This window comes from Triturus cristatus, chromosome 9 (genome assembly GCF_964204655.1).
Source record: "Triturus cristatus chromosome 9, aTriCri1.1, whole genome shotgun sequence".
NCBI lineage: Eukaryota > Metazoa > Chordata > Amphibia > Caudata > Salamandridae > Triturus > Triturus cristatus.
In genome coordinates this window covers 263234506-263250770 of record NC_140592.1, presented here as the reverse complement: position 1 = coordinate 263250770, position 16265 = coordinate 263234506, and the positions used below count along the sequence as shown (strand labels likewise).

General features: G+C 41.9%; 1 protein-coding gene across 1 annotated transcript in view; it reads left to right on the top strand.

Moving 5' to 3' along the window:
* Positions 1-1512: 1512 nt before the first annotated feature.
* Positions 1513-16265, top strand: part of LOC146797710 (plasma membrane calcium-transporting ATPase 2-like) — a 2176758-nt gene continuing 2162005 nt past the window's right edge. The window contains exon 1 of the mRNA XM_085624877.1: positions 1513-1651. The gene's annotated coding sequence lies outside the window, so the exon portion shown is untranslated. The remainder of the gene's footprint in view (positions 1652-16265) is intronic.

The window sequence follows — 16265 nt, the reverse complement described above, 5'->3', positions numbered from 1 at the left end:
GTGTCAGATTTCTTTCATGTTGTGTGACTTTGTTATTTTGTTGTTTGGTGCTTTAAATGCTTTACACTAGTTCCTTTCTTTAAGCCTTGCTGCTCGAAGCCACTCGTACCCAGGGTTGAGATAAAGGTTTTGCTAGGGAGTCTGACTCGACCCAAGACAGTTTTACATAGTAAGGCTGCCCAGCCATCTCATATATTACACTCAAATCCTCATACATCCTTTGTGACTAACCCACCTTTTCCTCTTCCCTTGCATCTTTCCCATGGCATGTCTATATACCTCCCTTCTCCCTGTACCGTTCTCCTAATCTTTCTGTCTGTCTCCGGTCTCCCTTCCAGTGCCTTACACATCAGAGAGGCCACTGCTGAGCCAGGGAAGTGTACACACACAGAGAGAGGAGAGACAAAGCAGGAGAAGAAAACTAAGGAAAAAATATCCGCTTTTATGGTGAAATTCTTCATAGCAGTTCTTTGCTTTTTACTGTTGAAACGAGAATGTCTATTGTGAAGGTGGTATGTATATATGTATATGGAATTTCTACTGCGCCAACCTATCCAAAAGGCAGCAAGCACTCAGGCATAGCAGCAAGCAGACAAGCATAAAGTCAACGAGTGAGAGTAGAGGAAATTGGCAGTGGATGGTTAATCTATTATGATGTAGAATTTTTTTTTTTAAGAGGCGTGTCTAGAATTCTTTCCTAAATTGGAACAGAAATGGGGCGGTCCGGATTGATATAGTGATGTTGGTCCATATCCAGAATGCATAGTTGGAAACGGCAGGTCGACTTGTTTTTACTTTTTCACTCTTGTTAGTCTGCTATCTTTGTGTGTGCAAATATTTGATGATTTAACTACATTTCAAGTGATATCTTCCTATGACTTCTTGTAATAATGTGCAATAGTTCAGGAACCCTCCTACACTCTCATGGTGCCTTTCCTACAATGGGACGAACATGATGGTTAGATACTGAATTCCATGTAAAATATTGTAGCTGAAAGAGAATACAAATCTAGCGCCTACTTCCTAAAGAACTGGCTTTATCATTGCCTGTTCAAACTTTCTTTTGGTAGTGGACTGTCAGAATCAAACAGTCTAAGCTTTGGCTGTTACGTGTGTCTCTATTTCTAAAAGTTAAACATAGAATTCAATATTGTTCGGCATCAGGAGAGCTAGTGTTCGATGAAAAGAGGCAATACATTCAAAATTGCACTGAAGATGGCCCCCTGAAATATGTCTTCCCCCCCTCCCCAAAAATCCTTAATACTGCACTGCTTGTGTCCAATTCCTTTTCTAAAGTAGGTTAAAGTATTAGAAAGAGAAAAGGAAACAAGTCTACAGATCATGGAGTCTCCCAAAGTACAGCGCAGACCGCTCTAAATTTAGTCTCCGTGTCGAGGGCTCGCGTTACTTTAAATGGCTGTTTGTGGGAGATCTCCAACCCTTCCTACAGAGGGCATGGGAAGGCTGCGTTTATAAATCATTTCACTGAAACAGACCTGTTGACTTTATGCTGCCCTCGGGACCTATCCATAACCGTCCATTGCTAATTTTATATCATCATGTTGAAGTGGAAACGTCTTCTGACTTAATATTCTGCTTATATAAAATTCAAAATGGCTCCATTTGAAAGGATTCCTCCACACCGACAAAGGTAACTTTCTCAAAATTACTTGCATTTCTGTCTTACTTTTGCGATTTAGGAGGCAATGTGCCTTTAATTTAGTCACACGCTCTAAGCCAGATGCTATTGAATATAAAATAGGTCATATTTCTCATGGTATGTGTTTCCCAGGGCTCTTTTACACTGATTTCCAAGCCTGTTTTATTTCATACACCCTGGTGTTGTAAAAGAATTAACAGTTGTTTTGCTAAATATCTTTTCTTGCTTATTAAGTGCATTAAAAAAAGTATGTGAACTGTGATGCCTCATGCAATGGGGAGGGGCGGGGTCAGTTTGTGTGGAGGCGGTGTCAAAGGTGAGGCTAAAAAAATATTCTGTGCTTTTTTTGTTCTGTCAGGTAGCTACATTTAAAATAAAGTGCAGTTTAGATGAAAAGTAAATAAAAAACAATGTTACTCATTGTAAAATGCACTATAGTACACTATGAAATCGCTTGTACTTAATGTTTGCCGAGGTCTGTGTGTAACCAGAGAACCACAGAATTCAATCTTGGTTGGTGCAGTGGAGAATAGTGTCTTGTGTATTTTTAGTGCTACGAGGTCACAGTCTGTAACAGAAAGCACTGAGAAAATGTAAGCCATTATTTTAAACTTTCATTACTCACAGTATAAGATAGATTGCTACAAAATGTCCAAAAAGGTTTAAGATAAAAGGGTGCTGCTAAAATATACATTTTAGTAGTACCCAGTCAGTATGTAATGCAGTTTATTTGACATAACTGTCCACTAAACACCAAGTTAGGGGTAGTAAGCACTATATCCATACATTTACATTTCTTTCAGGCAAGCAGGCAAGGCACCCTGGCAGGAAGGCTTGTTTAGCTGTCTACCCGGCTTTGGTTTCACAGCACAGGAGATTCACTGAATGACACTTCAGCTAACTCATTTAAACTATCGGAATTAACCATGCTGGGACGACTGTCTTTTTTTTTTACAAAAATTAGGGTAACAGTTTTTCATAAATCAAAAAAGTATGGGCATGTCATGCCCCTCCGATTCCGCCCAATTCAGCCTCTGGTCTAAGAAAAAGCAATGCAATTCAGGTAGGAGACTCCCGATTTTGGAAGCCAAAAATGTCTTTATTTTGGCTGTCTCCCACCTGAAATTGCCTCTGCTTTAACGGAAGTCAATGGGTGAAATACCTTCTCCTGATTTTTTAAAATTATTTTTAAATCTCCCACATAGCTCTTCCAAAATGTGGGCATGTATGCATGTGATCCTGCTGCACACCTAGGTGGAGGGCGTGGGTCTAATTTCATTAGTAAGAACCCATATTTACAACCATTTGCACTTTATGCACCTGGAAAATGTTCCATGGTCGCTTTATGAGTTAGGACCAGCATATTTGTTTAATTGATCCTAGATGCACCCTTTCTCTACTGGTCTCACAGTGATTAGAAGTACATTTTCTTTCTTACAAAGCATAATTTCACTTTTTTCATATTTAATAAGAGATGTCCATGGTGAAGAGGATATTGCTCTGGTGCATACTTGGAAACACATATGTACATAAATATTTTAAGAACAGAGTTGCAACAAAAACACGAAACACAAAAAAACATAAAAATAGCTAGAAGAAAAGAGTGATTTAATATTATTCTGGACATCTATGTGTAATGTGCATCTAGATTACACATATCTTTTGTGGCTACTTCTGGTTCTGAAAGCACTGTAGTTCTGGGCCCAAATGGTCTTTTTCAAGCCAACCCTAACGTGTGGGCCGAGGTTTTGACTCTCCTATAAAATGAGGTCCTATTAATGGATACCGTTACCAAGTCCTGGCAAGGAAGTATTCTCCAGCCAATTTACAATAGTGGTTTATTAGAAATTCCTTCAAATTACCGTTTAATAGCTTTAACTGATGTTGTGGTGAAGGGTTTTGCCTTTTGCTTAGTAGAGGATTGGGAAGAATGGTCAGTGGCACAGGATTTAATATAAATTAGGATTTTGCAAGGGTCAATCTACAATTACTAACCTACTGACCCTCACCTTGCTGGTGGAGTGTGCTGTTTTAAAAAAGAAGAACCTATATATTTGCTTTTTTGATGTAAAAGCTGCGTTTGACTCTGTTCCACAAGCTATGTTATGGAAAAATCTAGCAGGATGGGGAATCCCTCGAAATTGTTAGATGCGATTATCCTTTTGTATACAAATAATTGGTATTAGAAATGGGGTTTCTGGTTGGCTTGGGTATGCACCTAACCCCTGCTCACCCCCTTGGTAGCTTGGCAGAGCAGTCAGGCTTATCTCACAGGCAAAAAAGTGTTTGCGCAACACACTCACACAGCAGTGACAAACTAGGCACACCACAAAAGAAACTCCACACAAGGTTACATAAAATATCCTTTGTATTATCCATAAAAACATATTAGATCACAATCACATATATTATACTGTGCCACAGGGCACTCGTCATGACTTCACAGGGATTACATAAATCGCTGGCCAATTGGGCCACGGTCATAAACATCACAGTTGTCCCCACCCAGTAACTACTGGTAGTAACTGTACATAACACACTAGGCATACATATAATCAGCAGTGCACCTTAGTAAACACTTGCAGCAGGGCACACATTATAAATACATCATGCTCACCCTATGCATATGCAGATCATCATTATGGAGCATAGGGTGCCAACCTTGACAATGTAATCAGCATGCATTAGGCATAAATCTCATCACTGTTCCGTGGAGAAAACCCTGGACAACACTAAGAGTGGCGCCTGCGCTCTTACGACAGGTTATGCGAGGGTTCCTTCCCTCCTCCTCCTCTGTCCCAATGAGGGGTGGGGACCTCCGTCAAGGTTTCCCCTAATGCCTCCTAGAGGTGAGGGGCAACCACCCAGACACGGGGCTCAGCTACCAATAAAACAGGGGAAGGTCCCGGCCACTACTGCAGGGAAACAGGGCCAGCCGTGTCCCTTCTCCTCGTATGTCAGCAACCTCCAGTCTTCTCCCCCGTGGTCTGGCTGGCAATGGTGGGCCCAAAAAACGCTTAACGATCTCCATCAACTGCTGACCTGGTGACTGCCACGCACTTCGGGGCTCGTCTGCTCAAACCCTGAGGGCCCAGCTGACACAGAGCAAAGTCTCTGTCGGCTCCACTTCTTCCTCTGGCGGTTCAGGAATGTGGTCCCGCTTAGCCCCACCCACAACCAGGCTCGGCCACGTGGCCCATCCTCTCTGCCCGGCTTCCTCTTCCGGATGGAAGCCCAAGGGGCTCCAACTTCTTTTCACAGCAACTACCAGCAGAGAGAGGGAGAGCGCTTCTTTCCCTCAGCTCTTTTTTCTCATTCCTCCAGGACCTTATAGAGAGGGTGCAGTGCTTCCCGCACCTGTGGGATGCAAAAAAGGCTCCTCCAACACTTTACCAGGGACAAAGGGACAAGTCACTGCGCTCGCCACCTGCCTCCTGGGGGCCACTAGAGGGTGCAATTCGCTGTCTTCCAAGTAAAAATGCTGCTAAAACTACAGTGTATTACACCGTGCCAACCATATCAACAGTTGGGAGGAAGCAGCGCCCCATTCTCACTTATCTGGGAGTAGAGCAACAAAAATGCTCCTCCCGTCTGGAAAGGAAAAGCGCCCAACTCCAACTTTGGTCTCAGGTGAAAGAGAGTGAACGGCGCAGCGCTCGCCACGCACTATTGTTTCCCATCCACAGGGCAAGCCACAAGAGACCTTGAAGATCACTGGGCCAAAGAACCAGGCACAGGCAGGCCAGAACACAGGGTCCCTTAGCAGGGTAACAGTCCTTACAGTTACTCAGCAGGCAGCAGGTTTAGTCCCACAAGCAGGTATTCCTAGGTGGCAGTTCCTTCTGGCACACCACAGTCCTCTAGCCATCCACACAGTGGCTTCTTCTTCAAGTTCACCAAACATGGGGTCACAGCTCCTTTACTTATAGTCCACAAAGTCTTTGTTCTGGGGGCACTTGGAACATATTTATGAGTACACAACCCCCCCCCCCCTATTCTCAGTGTAAGCCTTGGCTCCAGACACACCACAGGGGGGCAGAGCCATCATTGTGGAAGGCAGGCACAGCCCTATTCAGGTGCAGGTGCTACTTCTCCCACCACTCCAAATGCAGATCAGGCCTATTCAGGTGCAAGGGAGAACTCCTCCCGCTACTCTAAATTCAGCCAAGGTCTATTCAGCCTAGCACCAAGTCATCCAGGCAGGTCAGGACGCACCTCAACCCCCCCCCCCAGGAACTGGTTGGAGTGAATGCACCTCCCTCTCTCTGTCAGTCAGAACCAGACGGTCAATACACATCATGCAGAGCACAAAAACACATAGCACACAGAAATGCCCACTTCTAAAAGTGGCATTTCTAAAATAGTAATAATAAATCTGCTTTCACCAATAAGCAAGGCACTACTATTCAAAACATACCACACATGGTTATGCTACCCCTCTCATGTCAGGAATTACCATTGAAGCACATATCAGGGAATCCCCAATGCAAACCTATGAGAGGGCAGCCTCACAGCAGTGAGAAACCAAATAGGCTGTTTGTCAATACCAGGACATGTCACACAGTTAAGACACATGTCCTACCTTTTACCTACACCGCACCCTGCCCATAGGGCTAGCTAGGGCCTACCTTAGGGGTGACTGATGTGTAGTAAAAGGGGAGTTGCAGACATGGCAAGAACTTTGTGCCATGTTGCGGCAGCAGTAAACTCCGTGCACAGGCCCTGCAGTGGCAGAAGCCTGAGACAGGTTTGAAAACTACTTAGGTGGGTGGTGCAAACTAGGTTTTTTGCCATTTTATTTTTTCTCCCTGACGAGTCTTGGGTGCGGGGACAGTCACGGAGGGGAAGTGGTGGGCACTGTTGTCAGAGCGCATGTGAGTCTGGCCGGCAATCTCAGGGTGGCCAAACCGACATGCGCACTGAAGTTGTCACCAATCTGAGTTGCGTTGCTGGGTTGGAGACAGCAGGCACAAGCTCCTAGTCTCTCTCACAGTGCAAATTGAGGGCCGTCAGGCCAATCAGCATGAGAGCAGCATCAAGATTGGCCGCAGGGGAATCTGTGAGCCTGTACTGTTGAGTAGAAGAGCAGCGATGCGGCAGGTAAGTTATTTTTTATTTGTTTGTTTGTTGTTTCATTGTCTTCGTTTGTCCCCCCTCCCTGCCCAACCACTCAACCCTGACACCAGCCACTACGGTCTATTGTTAATCAAGGCTTGTAAGTCAATTTTCAGGATCCCAAAAGACATTGGCCAAGCAGAAATATGATTGGAATTTGGTCTTCAAACACAAGCCCTATTGAGACAGGTGACTTTCTTTATCAGTTGTAGGCTCTTTAGTAAATAGCTATTGGCATGAAATAAATCATTCTGAGTATGCTGGTATCTGAAGAACCTACATAACAATTAGGAGTGGTCCATGCAGGTAAGAGCGGTGGGATGTGGTGGGGGGGGGGGGCGAGTCGACAGACTATGACAGGGTAAAATATTTATAAACAAAAAAAAAAAAAGCAAAGAAAATGACTTACCTTGCACTCGCAGCATCAGCGACTAGGAAAACTTATAAAACACTGGATGCGAGTCTTGCCGGCAATAAAGCATGCCTCACCATGGAAAAGAGCAAATGGCCAGGGTTAATGCAGGCTGTGCAGAAAGAGGACTGAAGATGTGGTCCATATGCTATGTTTGTGCAATGCCACTTTAAAGGATTGCCAATCACTTCTTTGAAGGAAATTTAAAGAAGGAAGTATAAGGACTTGCAATGAGGTGGCTCTAACTAGCTTTAATCCAAACTGCCCTCTGGTGAATTGTTTGGTGGTAAAATGCCTACGGAAGGTAGAGAAGAAGGTTTTGAAGCTGGCAACAAAAGCGAAAGCTGAGATAATGTAAATGTTCTGAATAATGCAACATAAAATCTGTTAACAGTTTGGTTTGAAAGGATTAATAATGACTAGCATGGCATACTCTACAAAACGCTTATCAACTGGTACTCTGAGCAGTTTTTGTTGACAAATTTTCTAAATCTGAGGTTTTTGATTATGAGTAGGAGAAATAATGCAAAAACCAAAGGAAATGATGGACGGAGTGTTGAACATTGCAAGCACTCACCCCCAGTCAACTGATCTGGGTTTAATCCATCACCGTTCTTTAGCCCACTCTGCCACCCCAGTTCAGACATGGCCATATGCAAATCAGTCTGACCCTGTGCCTCATGGGAACAGTCCAGCCCGAACTGCCAAGCCATGTCTTCCCTGGACCGGAAACAAGCTTCCTAGGACCGGTTTCTGGCATTTCAGCCGTCTTCAGCCAGGCTTGCTTGAATCCAGTGGCAAAGTGAGCAAGGGACTCACGTCTGAGCATACCCTGCCAACTTATGGCGAACAAAGCAAAAACCAAAGGAAATGATGGACGGAGTGTTGAACATTGCAAGCACTCACCCCCAGTCAACTGATCTGGGTTTAATCCATCACCGTTCTTTAGCCCACTCTGCCACCCCAGTTCAGACATGGCCATATGCAAATCAGTCTGACCCTGTGCCTCATGGGAACAGTCCAGCCCGAACTGCCAAGCCATGTCTTCCCTGGACCGGAAACAAGCTTCCTAGGACCGGTTTCTGGCATTTCAGCCGTCTTCAGCCAGGCTTGCTTGAATCCAGTGGAAATAATACCAACACCACTTCCAAGGGTCAAGGACTTGCAAGGTACTACTGGGAGGGGGTTATGACTTACTTTAGCAGAGGCCAGCCGCAGCATTCAAGGCCTCAAGGCTTGTTATGTCTCTGTAGCTCACACAAGAGGCTAGCCAACTAGCCCTTGGAGTCACTCTGGTGGTCCTGGGTTCAAGGAGCTGGTCCTATCTTCCTTCCTCAGGCAGCAGGACGGTTCTTCCAGCAGCAGGACAGTCCTTCTAGCAGCAGGGCATCAGGACTGTCTTTCTTCTGAGTCTCCCACAGGTCCAGAGTGATCTGGAGAGTGGTTCTGAGGGTCCAATAGTTAGATTTGGTGCAAGTCTTTGTGTGTGAGGGAACAACCTTTCCTATCCCCACACCTGGTTATTTCCTTCCCCTATCAAGGCTTCAAAGTGCCTAGGGTGACACACGGCTGGTGTCAGGTTTCTGTGTGTGTGTGTGCTAGAGGCAGAACCCTTTTTGGTGTAAGTGGGGCAGGATACAGCTCGATCCCCAGCCATCCTGGTAGGATGGCCCATCCTGTCCACACCTAATACACTTTGTGTAACTGTCTGGGATCAATACACAAGCCCCAACAGCAGGACAATTTGCAGTCATGTGACCCAGGACACTGGCAAAAGGCACAAATGGTTGTGACAAGAGAATGTTAACTTTCTAAAATCAAAATGGTGACTTAAAATCCAGCTTCATAATTAAAGAGGATTTTAAAATGATTCATTTGAGACTACATTTCATATCTCTATCTGTTCCAAATCCAAGTTAGGACTTATTAAATATAATACGGTTACACAGTGGTAGTCAATGGGACAGATTGGTCTCACATTAGTAATAAGAAACTTTAGGATTTTTTCACAATCAGGATATTAACAACTTAAACCCTCATGTCCTACTTATTAAATACAACGTACCCTGCCCTAGGAGCTTTTAGGGTCTAACTTAGGGGTGACTTATATATATTAAAAATTAATGATTAGTCCTCGTAGAAGGTTTATTTTGCCAGGTCAAAATGACAGTTGAAAACAACACGAAGGCTGAAGTGGCAGGCCTAAGACATTTTAAAGGGCCACTTTAGCAGGTGGCACAATGTGTGCTGCAGGCTCACTAGTAACATTTAATTTGCAGGCCCTGGGTACATGTTGAATCACTGTTCTATGGGATTATTAGTCAATTAAATGTGCCAATCAGGTGTAGGCCAATTTTACCATGTGTTAAGAACTAAGCACAAGCACTTTAGCACTGGTCTGCAGTGGTAAGGTGCACAGAGTCATAAGGCTGACAAAAATGAATTTCAGCAAACAGGTAGGGAGTAGGCAAAATGTTTAGGGGAATACCACCCTAAGGCTGACAGATCGAACCGGGAGCATGTCATGCTGCCGGCCAGCAAACATTTTCTAGTCCTCCTTCACCCTCTGAGCTCACCCTACCTTACAATAGCCCCCTGCACATCAGTCTTGACCCTGTTCCTCATGGAAACAGTCCAGCCCGAACTGCCAATCCAGGTCCTCCCTGGACCGGAAACCAGCATCCTGGGACCAGTTTTGGGGCCTCACCCCTCATGTGCCAGATCTTTGTGATTGGAGTGAATGTTTGCATTGTTCAGCATTCCATCAATCATCTGTTCCTTTTGCCTTTATTGCCCTAAGTGGGAAGGATATGACCAGACGAGGGTCTCGTGCTCACTGCTCCACTGGATTTAAGCTAGCCTGGCCGATGAAGGGTGATGGCAACTGCAGACTTTACCTAGACCCTGATTAAAGGACGTATGTATTTCAAATTCCTATCCAGATGCAAACAGATGTTTGCACAAAAATCAGAATTATGAATTGTGCATCCATTACAGCATTCTGCAATTTTCTCCTGATGGATTTCACCAGAAGAAGTATTTGGAAATCTGAGGATACATGCAAAATATGCAGTATTTTGCATGGTAAACCCTGATTCCACGTGTTAGGCTTTATTCTGAGGTCGGGAACTCAGGAAAAGTTGCTTTTGTTACCCTTTCAATAACCTACACCAAGATAGCAGCAGCAACCACTATTACTATTATAATACTATTATTATGATTTCCATACAGGTACATAGCTTACAATATATTAGTATATATTATATAAGTCTCAGTTTTGGGTCACTAAGTCCATCTACTTTCCCCATGTACCTGCTGAAACTTCATAGCCTCTAATTGCCCACATGATGTATGTGCAGTCATGACTCTAAAACCTGATTCTAAAATCTGTGTCTCTTGCTTTTACCTTTCACCCCTAATACCTGTTTTCATCTTGCACTACAACTACTGAATAGAAGAACGGGGATGTCAAACACCTTTTGAAGTCAGACTTGGACCACAGGGCAGAAGCTAACTATAGGCTCTTCTGTTTTTTGCCAGTAGTCAATAAAACTGGTGAGAAGATCTGTCTCACTGGCTTTCTAAGCATATTGAGCACCAGTTACTATGTGCCAGCCCGCTGAGATTAAGGCATGGTTTTGGGCACTAAGACTGCCACTGTGAGGAGGCACAGACTCTCTGTACCTATGCGTCATTTCTCTCTGTCGGCGGAAGCAATGTGGCGCAGTCATTTGTTTTTCTGTTATTATCTTTCTTTGTAAGTTATTCTTTTTTTTAAGTTCAAGAAAAGACTTTATTGATAAGGAAAGATAGTAACTTACACACAATATGCAATGTAAATTATACATCTATACAATCCAAGCTTATTACATGCAGAATAGAGGAATCGGATTAATAAAATAATAAATACATGAGAAATACACATTAGAATAGGTACTAAAAGAAACCTATGGAGCCATCAGGGAATCTAGGGTGGTTTAGGAACCTCCTGTTGAGAAGGTTGTGGCAAAGAGCATTGACTGGCACTTGTGTCAATAAAAACTGTAACAGGCGACCATAGATCAGTACGTTTGACAGCCAATTGAGGAGGGTATACAAAAGCTGTGTCTAACCTATGATAAGGCACACGGTATACCACCAAGCCTTAAGCGATATTTTGGATGAGTCCTTCCAATTAACAGTAATTTGTTGAAAGGCAACCGCCAATAATAAATCAATAATCTTGACATTAAGAAGAGTGTCGTTCCAAATGGGCGAAAGACTGCCTAAGAAAATATGAATAAAAGAGAAGGGGAATTTGGCACCAAAAATTAGATTGATTTGAGACCAAACTTGTATCCAGAAACGGTGTACCTGTGGGTAATTAAATAACATATGAAAAAGGTCAGCATTGGGGGAAGAACAGGTCCAACATGTGTCCGGAGTAGAAGAGAAGCATTTAGATAGAGTAGATGGAGCTAGCAACAATCTATTGTATACAAAGAATAATGTTTGGGTAGTGTTAGCTGCCCTGCAGGATTTGCGTATTTTAGTCCAAATACCAGTCCACATCGATATTGACCAGAAAGTATTAAAGTCACTTTCCCAAGCTTCTTCTATATTTGTCTTCTGTCTATTATTATCCTTGCCTTGTAGGTGTTTGTAGATAATAGAGGCTTTAGGTGTAGTCAATAACAAAGTCTGAAGATTAAGAGAGGAATCTGGGCTTACAGGAGTGTTAAGTACAGTGGGAAGGTGAGAAAGAGAGTTCAGCGCCGATGATTTAAGTAAATTATATTTATGAAGAAAGGAGGTAGGCAAATTAAATAATTTCATAAGAGCTTCAAAAGGTACAAATTGTGAATCCGAAAACAATTGGTATATCCAAATTAAACCTTTTTGCCTCCAGGTTTTCCAGTAGAAGGGTTTATTGTGAATTAATAAGTTTTTATTATGCCAAATTGTTGAATTCAAGAAGGAATGTTTAGAGACACAAGAGGAGTGAGAAGGTATCTCAAGTAACTTGGAAGTGTGCTTTATTATAGGAGTAGAGATGGATTGCGGTTTACGAGAAAAGGAGAGGTATTCAGAAAAAGAATAAGGAGAAAGAAAGAGACGCTCCACTGATGTCCACAGGGGGCAATCATCTGTGGGATCAAGCAACCATAAAGAGGCTTGGCGTAGTAAAAAAGCTTTCTGATAAGCAAGGAAATCAGGAAAATTAACTCCACCTTCAGCCTTCGGATGGGTTAATTTTTTCAGGGACATTCTAGGTTTTTTGTTGCTCCATAAAAATGAAGATAAAATGGAGTTAATGTTTTTAAGTTATTTAGATGGAACTGGAACCGGGATATTGGAAATAGTGTATAAAACTATGGGTGCTAGCATCATCTTTATGGTGTCCAAGCGGCCCCACCAAGACAAATAAAGAGGATGCCATTTAGAGGTTAAATCAGAGAGTTTTTGAATACACTTATTCATACAAATAGTTACAGGTCCTGGAATTGAAGAGGTGAAATGTAAACCTAAATATTTAATATTATTCGGACTCCATTTAAATTGGGAGATTTGAAAATCTGAACTCAAAGTGTATTTCGTTAGAGGCAATATTTCGCATTTATCATTGTTCAATTTATAGCCAGAAATAGAAGAATAAGCTTTCACTTCCTCCAAGAAGGCAGGAATTGAATCTGTTGGGTTGGATACAAAAAGCATAATATCATCAGCATAAGCCGCCAATTTAATGTGAACATGTGATGAATGAAATCCATAAATATTTGGATTTTGGCGTAATTTGGATAAAAACGGCTCGAGGGCTAAATTAAAAAGAAAAGGTGATAAAGGGCAGCCTTGCCGTACTCCCCTACCTAAGTCAAAAAAAGAGGAAGTCTAGCCGTTAGCGCAGATTGCTGCATGAGGATTAGAATAAAGGAGAGACAATACATTTATAAAATTGGAGCCAAACCCAAACCATTTTAAAGTGTAAAATAAATATTTCCATTCAACCCTGTCAAAGGCCTTTTCGGCATCAAGCGCTATTGCCGCTAAAGAGTGATCAAGATGAGACGATTTGGATAGAAAGTCAAAAAAGAGTTGTGTATTATCGGTAATAACTCGCCCCTTAACGAAACCAGATTGTTCTTTCTCTAACAATTTTGGTAAGTAGGGATCTAGACATATGGCTAAGGCCGTAGAATTTTTTTTATAATCGATATTTACGAGAGAGATGGGCCTGTAATTTTTTGCAGTATTTAAGGTCTTTACCATCTTTGGGGATAAGACAAATGTGGGCCTCTGAGAAAGAGCCAGAGGAATTATGAGAAGAGATAAAATAACTTATGAGTAAATGTAGCTTTGGTAGTAAAAGCTTGGAGAAATGGGTATAAAACTCAGCAGTAAAGCCATCTGGGCCAGGAGCTTTGTCTTTTTTAAGTTTTGTAGAGCATTAAATAATTCATGCTGCGTAAGAGCAGACTCTAATTGAGAAAGGTCCGGAGAGGACTGCTGAGGTGTTTGGATCGTCGAAAAAAAATTACGCTAAAGAGCAATCCGAAGGTTGAGTTTCAGAGGAGTATAGGTATTTATAAAAAAGAGAAAATTGCTCCAGAATCTCGGTATCTTTGAACTTTAAAACTGATTGTTCGGCAAAAACCAAATCAATGTGTATTTTGTTTTGGCGAGTCTTTAAATAACCTGCCAAGATTTTTCCTACCTTATTTTTACCCCCGTAAAATTTTGCTCTAGATTTTAACAAGTAAAGTGAAGCATCTTCTGTAGATTTTTTATTAAATTCCAATTTAGCTTTGAGAAGTGTTTTTAAGCTGACTTCCGAGTGAGAAGTATAATATGAGTGTTCAAGTGCTTTGATATCCTGAAGGAGATCTGACGTAATCTTACGTGCTGCTTTCCTTTTCTTCGCCACATAATTTATAATAAAGTCCCTTGCTGAGGCTTTAAATGCATCCCAAATAATTGGAAATGATAAAGATTCTGTCTGATTGTTTTCAAAGTAATCAGTAATAAAGGAATTAAATGACGATGAGAAATTGGGGTCTAAGAGGAGAGCATTATTAAAACGCCATCTTCTCGGAGCGTTACTTCTAGGCAATAAATTAAAGCCAATAGAGATGGGAGCGTGGTCTGACAGCAGAATAGGACCAATGTCTGCAAATGCAAGGGATTGTGAGATATTATGAGAAACAAAGACATAGTCAATTCTGGACTGGGTGTGGTGTGACGAAGAGTAAAAGGAATATTCCCTAGTGATTGGGTTACAAAGACGCCAAGCGTCAAGTAATTTGTGATGAGAGATAGTGCGAGTGAATGATTTGTGCGACTTGTTAGGGACAAAAGGCACTGTTGAGTTCCTGTCAACAAAAGGATCTAACACTTGATTACAATCTCCAGCCATAATAAAATTCTCTTCAAGGCAGTTGGATATGCATTTATCTATAGCAGGCCAAAACGAAATGTCCCCACCTGAAGGTGCATATACATTAAGCAGGGATAATGGAACATCCTTTAGAAATAATTTAACAATAAGCCATCTCCCATCGGCATCTGCTTCTTGTGACAGTAGTGTGACTGGAAGAGATCTGTGACACAGTATTACAACACCATTACATTTGCCGTCCCCGGGAGAAAAATAGACCTCGCCCACCCAACCTCTCTTTAATTTCATAGACTCAGTTTCAGTGAGATGTGTTACTTGTAAAAAAAACAATGTCAGCATTTAACTTAGCCAGATGCGTTAAAACTCTCTGCCTCTTTATGGGAGAATTTAAACCCCTAATGTTCCATGAAAGCAACTTAAGTGACATAATACTCTAAATCACATATCAAATAGCAAGTAAAAACACCAGTCCAATTCCATAAAATAAAAAGCATAATAATAAAAAAGTCTAAGCTTGGTAAACTAGTAACGAAATCTATGTAAGAACATTGTAAAATGTTGAGAAAGAAATGAGAAAGTAGGAAGGAGAAAAATAATTTAGAATAGTGCAAAATATTAAAGATACATGAAGGTAGCCATTGAAACAAGAAAAGACAAGTTAGAGAGACGAAAGATTGTGAGTAAGTTAGAAAGTAGAAGAAAAAGACAGAAGAGAGTATTACTGGATAAGAAACAGAGAACATAACGAAGGACAAAAAGACAAAAAACATACCTACAGGTTGGGAGACTCAAGGAAAATACGTGAGGAGGGAAGGAACCACATGGAAAAGGTGACATAGCTAGGATCAGCTGAACGGGGGTATCCAAAAGAAACCACGATACAGGAGTAAAAAATCTGTGTGGGCAATGAAGAAAAAGAAGTTAGAGTAAATATTGGAGAGATGAAAAAAATAATTAGAATTAGTAATAAGGTAATAAAAAAACAGAAACATCGGCAAGAAACAAGTAAACAATGCTAAGTGAATTATCATTATACAATCCGTCAGAACAGAGAACAACAATTGAAAGGTAAAAATAGTGAAGTAAATATAAGCATCAATGAGTGAATATTAGAGCAAGAAAGAGGCCAAACAAAAAACTCATGAGAGCCTAGGAGCTATATAACTGCAAGCAATACAAAGAACCAAGTATTATCCGATGAAGAAGGCCGTTGAGTGTCCATAGCAGATGGGTTACATGAATTGATAAAACTTTGTAGCTTTCCTGGGTCTTCGTAAGATATTGTTCTATTGTTATACGTAACCTTAAACAAGCAAGGATGAAAAAGGCCAAAGCGGGCCCCCAGTGAACGGAGGGCTGGCCTCAGGTTGAGAAAGGCTTTACACCTATTTGCAGTAGACTTGGCATAGTCCTGTGCAAAGTGTAACGTTGAGCCAGACCAAGTAATGCGTTGGGCTGATTTGACCGCAGAAAGCACCATCAGCAGGTCTGTGTATTCCAAAAAGTATATAATTACTCCCCTTGGTCTTGGAGATGATGACAAATTGGAAGAGGGACGACCCAGCCTATGTGCTCTTTGGATGTTAAGAGTAGTACCTTCAGGTAGATGAAGCACCTTGGGAAGAAAGGAAGTAAAGAAGGCGAGGGGGTCTGGTCCTTCAATTCCCTCCTTCAAACCGTAGATACGTAAATTATTTCTTCTACTG